General features: G+C 45.9%; 1 pseudogene; it reads right to left on the reverse strand.

Moving 5' to 3' along the window:
- Nucleotides 1-844: 844 nt before the first annotated feature.
- On the reverse strand, nt 845-4,773 carry LOC116087515 (annotated as a pseudogene).
- Nucleotides 4,774-5,644: the final 871 nt, after the last annotated feature.

Below are 5,644 nucleotides of genomic sequence, written 5' to 3' on the forward strand. Positions count from 1 at the left end.
AACAAACAAACAAACAAAAAGACTTTATATATTTATGTTCATTTAAGAAAGTACTAGTAGTGATGTATTATTTTGAAATATAGTTAATATATTTGGAGTTATTTAAAATTTATATTGAGAAAAATGTATTTTCACTATTGCTGTAGACAAGCATCCACATAAGACTGTTAAATTGATTGTTGTTTTATATCAAACCACTTTTATAATACTCATTTTTATTGTTATAATATTTTATAAATTTTAAAGAATATGACAAAAAAAGATATTGTAGGTATTGAAGAGGGGGTCTCTGGGAGGAGTCAGGGTACAAAAGGGAAACAAGAATGTGATTTAATTCTATTTACTTAAAATATGTTTTTAAATGTTAACAAATTCAGATAAATTGAAATCATGCAACTTTTCTCATCATAATGCAATAAGAGTTAAAAAAAAGAATTTAAAAATTATATAGTACAGCCCTTAAAATCAAAGCCTAGTTAAAATTGAATGTAGCTCTATTAAGAACTAGAAATTAATTCTGCGTGCATAGTGTCACTTAAAGTTCCCTGAAAATATAAAATATTTTGATGAATGTGACTATATCTGGAACAAATATCATTGGCTTCAAAACTTGACACTAAAGGAATTTCCCATCTATACACACTCAGAGGCTTCACCCAGTAGGCCCTTTTACAATTCCATCCAGAGATCTTGAATCCTCAGGTATATATGGTGTGATCCGCTGTTGTGACAGTGGTATAAAACATCTCTAATGCACACTTAGATCTAACATCGGGACCTTTTACACTGAGCTTCCTCTACATCACACTTAGATCTGACATCGGGATCTTTTACACAGAGCTTCCTACTGCTGATCCACTGACACTCAATGGCCACCAGCTTGGGCAGTATTGTAGGAGTCACAAAGCTTACATTTCATGCCTAAGGTATGGAACTGGACTGTGGATCGTCCATTGCAGTTATTGCAGAAAATGACAGCAGAACATTCTGCTGACGTTCTGGTATTCCAGTGGCATAGGAGTCTGTGCTACTTCGTTATCTAATTGTCTCCAGTACCAAGTCACGTCTAAGGCAGAATGCATACACAGTGGGTATCTATAACCTCCTTTCAACATTTCTTCATAACACGTTCTATGTAGGAGATGCCCACATGGCAAGATATGAGCAAAAAGACCAGAGGTGTGAATGTCCTCCACGCATATTGGACAATTCTGCCAGGAAGTATTTTCAATACATCTGTGTTTTCCTCGAAGATTCATGGCTAGGCATAAGTTACATTTCAAGCAATGGAAAAAATCCTACAAATCCCACAGTTCTCACAATGATACTGCTTCTTATCTTTGTCAAACAGGTGGCAAATATTGCAGTAATATTCTCCAAACAATGGGCTACAGTCTTCACAAGTGTGCTGAGCATGTTGGAGGTTTTCACAGTTGATGCACTGCCCTTCCTTCACTTTGAAAGGATATAGCTGATGATCTTCATTGGTACCATAACACAGCCCGCAAGTAGAAAACTTGTCACAGCAAGGTGCTTTGAGGAGACAGGCTCTGTCATAGTGCTCGCAGCCCAGCGGCCCTAGCGCAAGGTTGCAGATCATTTCCTCCTCCTTCCTTTCCCCCTCACAATCCACTGAACCTTCCTCCAGCTTGGAAGCCACGCATTAAAGAAGCAAAGTAGGGGAGCTGGCGAGATGGCTCAGCGGGTAAGATCACTGACTGCTCTTCCAAAGGTCCTGAGTTCGGATCCCAGCAATCACATGATGGCTAACAACCACCCATAATGAGATCTGATGCCCTCTTCTGGTGCGTCTGAAGACAGCTACAGTGTATTACAACGGAGTGAGCGGGCTGGAACGAGTGGGGCTGGCAGAGGTCCTGAGTTCAGTTCCCAGCAGCCACACACATGATGGCTCACGGCAATCTGTACGGCTACAGTGTTCTCATACACATAAAAAAATAAAATAAATCTTAAAAAAAAAAAAAAAGAAGCAAGGTAAATCTGATACCCCCTGCTCCTCTGAGCAGCTGCCACCACAGTCAATATGGTGGTCGATCACGTGATCTGGAGTACCCAGATTTTTGGTTCCTGGTCAAAGGGGTGAAAGCTAGGTGAGACTCTTAGTCCATTGCTGTCATTGCTGCTAACAGCAATAACTCTTAGGTTGGCTCTTCTTCTCCTCCTCCACCTCCCTGCCTCGCTGCCAGCCCAGATTGCGAGGCGAAGGGGACTACTGTGACACCAGGCAGGTGTGGGTTAAAAGGTGGGATCTCTGGGCTTGGGACACTGGGTGAGGCTGGACACAGGAAGGTTCGACTGCTTGTTCCCCACGCCTTCACTGGGTTGTGAGATGCCTGGGGACCCCGCTCCGGGGGTGGGGAGCACAGCCTGAGGTCCCAGGGGACTGGCAGAGTCGACTAAGGGTCTCCAGGCCTGCATGGAGTCAGGCTCTCACAGACGCTGCTGGATGCTGCAGAAGAGCAGAGAACCGAGTGGAGGCCCAAGGGCTGGATATAGCCCCGGGGCTGAAAAGGAGAAGAGGAGTTGAGCTACGGCTGGGTCTTGTGGGGTGACAGAGTCCTTGACTTGTTTGGTGGGCGGCTTGCCTTGGTGGAGTCCATAGCTGGGAGTGCAGAGAGGCCTCCTGCAGGAGATTAGACAAGGTTCTTTAGAGGAAGACCTGCTCCATTGTTCCTTATGGTGGGTCGATGAGCAAAGGCGGTCCAAGGTTTTAAGGTGTTTATTTATTGTCATGGTGGAGAGCTGTGATGAGTGAAGCCAGTGCCCCCTTTCTCAGGGTAGGCCTGAGGTTAAATACCTTTTGCAGGGTGGAGTGTTTGGGAAGGAGAGCTTAATTGGCTAAGCCCTTCAGGCCTTTAGGTACCTCATTAAAATGGAGCTCTGTCTTGAGGCTACATGATCAGTGGTCATGTCCTCTGCCTATGGAGAGGCTTGGGGCATTGCCCTTATGTGACTGATGGCCACAGAATTACAGAGAGCTGAGGCCTTGTGTCAGAGGCCTGGTGTCTAGGAGTGTGGCAAAACACCCACCGTCCCTTGCAGGATCACCTGCTGGGTCACCAGGCTGGCTCCTATCTCAACCAGAAACCAGGCTGCTTTTAATGGTCCCACAACTCCTCCTTTTACTTTTTTAAAAGAGAGTGGTCACTGGAGTGACTGTGACGTTTGTAGTAAAAACTTTGGGTAGGGTGTAAGGATCAAAAGAAAACTCTATACAGACCTGAGGGAAGCACATCTAAGCCAGAGTGGTAAGGAGGGTTGAGGGTGGGCGTTGGGAAGGCAAGTGATTATTGAATCAATTAATTGTTCCATGGGTCGTACCAGTTTGAGGGTAATAACACCAGTTCTAAACAATATTTGATTACTGTAGATAGACATCATGTTTCCTTACTATCATGTAACTTCCCAAGTTCAGCAGCCATTTGACTTTGGCAAGAGAGTTCATCTGTAGCTGAAAGGTCCCAAGTCTGTCCTCTGTGGGGTTCAGTGCGTGTCCCTGGATCTCAGTGTGTCTCTCTGGATCTCAGTGTGTGTCTCTGGATCTCAGTGTGTCTCAGGATCTCAGTGCGTGTTCGTGGATCTCAGTGTGTGTCTCTGGATCTCAGTGTGTGTCTCAGGATCTCATCGCGTGTGTCTCAGGATCTCAGCTTGTGTCTCCCTGGATCTCAACGAGTGTCTCCGGAGTCTTCAGTCAGTTGAGGTGTCTGGAGGAAGGCAGCTTAGTTGTCCCAGGCAGGTCCCAGAAGATGGCGCTGTCTCAGCTGGATCTGTGGCAGCAGGCACTGTCCTTTTCTTTTGGGGGGATAAACCTGTGAGGTCATCACAACAGAGGACCAGAGCCTCAGCTGGGGGATGTCTGCATAGCATGGATAGGGAGTTTTAAGCCTACAGTGGTTTGCTTGGGAGTACACCCATTGTTATGATCCTAGGAAAGCAAGGGTGTGTGAGGGAGTTAGTCCTGGAAGGATCCTTTAAGTCTGCTTTGGATGGCTGAGGAAGAAAATATCATGTGAATTATACATCTTGTTAGGCAGTAACAGTTTGTCTGTAAAAGGAAACTGGTTGTTAATTAAGGATTGAATGATGGTAATCAGCATAGTTGATTTGACCCGTGGAAGTAGATTAGATGGCTTTTGAAACATAAAAGAAATCTTAAACAAGTTGAAAATTTTTTGGACATACATCACAAATACTAGGGAGAAAAAAAAACATTTAAATAAAGAAGCAAGACAATTTTGGGTTGAAAAGCACAAACATTGTTTCAGGTGTTCCTGATAGGGAGAGCAAGCATTTAAACAAAGCCTGAAAACTTTTGGGTGAAGGGCCTCCGGTTTTTCTTTGGTAGGCTTAGGTGCAGGGGGAGGGGCCTGCTCTGCCACGTGGTAGCTGTGTGCTCTAGCAGACAGGTCCTTGTTTCCCCCGTTTGTTTTTTCTTGTCTAGTATGTCCTAAATGTAAAGCAGAAGGAGATGAAAGGCCAACCTTGAAGAAAAGCTCAAAAGAATAACCATAGAGGCTTCATAGCACAGTCAAGACAGAGGGAGCGAGAGGCCTTCTAGCCAAAGCAGTGGTAGCCTGCTGGCCAGCGTGAGAGGGCAAATTTAGCCTTTTGGCCTACAGCAGGTCTCAATAAACTGGAGATCTGTCTTGAGGCTTCATGATCAGTGGTCACATCCTCTTCCTGTGGAGGGGCTTGGGGTGTTGTCCTTATGTGACTGATGGCCACAGAATTACGGACAGCTGAGGCCTCCATTCAGGAGCCTGGTGTGTAGTAACGTGGCAAAACACCTACCATCCCTTGCAGGATCACCTGCTGGGTCACCAGGGTTTTAAACCCAGCTCAAGCAGAAACCAGGCTGCCTTTAAGGGTGCCACAGGCGGGTGCAGCAGCAGACCATCCTGGGACACAGGTGCCTGAGGGCACAGGTGAGGAGCAGCCCCTCCCACAGCTGCCTCCAAAAGCACCTCTTTCCTTCATCAAGCCAGGAAATCAGATGTGCCAATTGCTGCCTGTATCCTGATAGGGCCTGAATACCCAAGCTACTAAAGCTGAGAACTGTGTACAGTATTTCTGGATACACTGTTGGAATCAGGGCCTCCAAAACCTATGACGTCACATGGGCGGGCCTCACAGACCTGTTGTCAAGGCAACAGCCACCATATTCCCAGAATCCATTGGGCTCACTTCCCACCTTTACCTGTGACCACTATGTCACTACCCATATATATATATATATATATATATATATATATATATATATATATATATATGGGGAACGCTTCTCTGTCTCTCTGTCTCTCTCCTCTCTCTCTCCTTTTTCTGCCACCACCCCATCTCGTCTCTCTCTCCCAATAAAACCTCTTACATGTGGAACTGTTTGGGCCTAGTGTGCTGTGTCCAGATGAGAGCTGCTATTCTAACACATCATTTGGTGCTGAAACCCGGGAACTTGGTGGTTCCATCAAGTTCCAGCCAAGATCATGGCCTGTGGACCAGCCGCACTGTCGACCAGCAACCACAGCTGCCTGTGAACGCAGTGTGCGAGATCGAGGCCCCCTCAGCTGGTGGTTATAAGGAGAATCACAGGCTTTCACCACGAGAGCTGCTGCTGCCCACACAGCGG

This window comes from Mastomys coucha, unplaced genomic scaffold, assembly GCF_008632895.1.
Source record: "Mastomys coucha isolate ucsf_1 unplaced genomic scaffold, UCSF_Mcou_1 pScaffold13, whole genome shotgun sequence".
Lineage (NCBI taxonomy): Eukaryota > Metazoa > Chordata > Mammalia > Rodentia > Muridae > Mastomys > Mastomys coucha.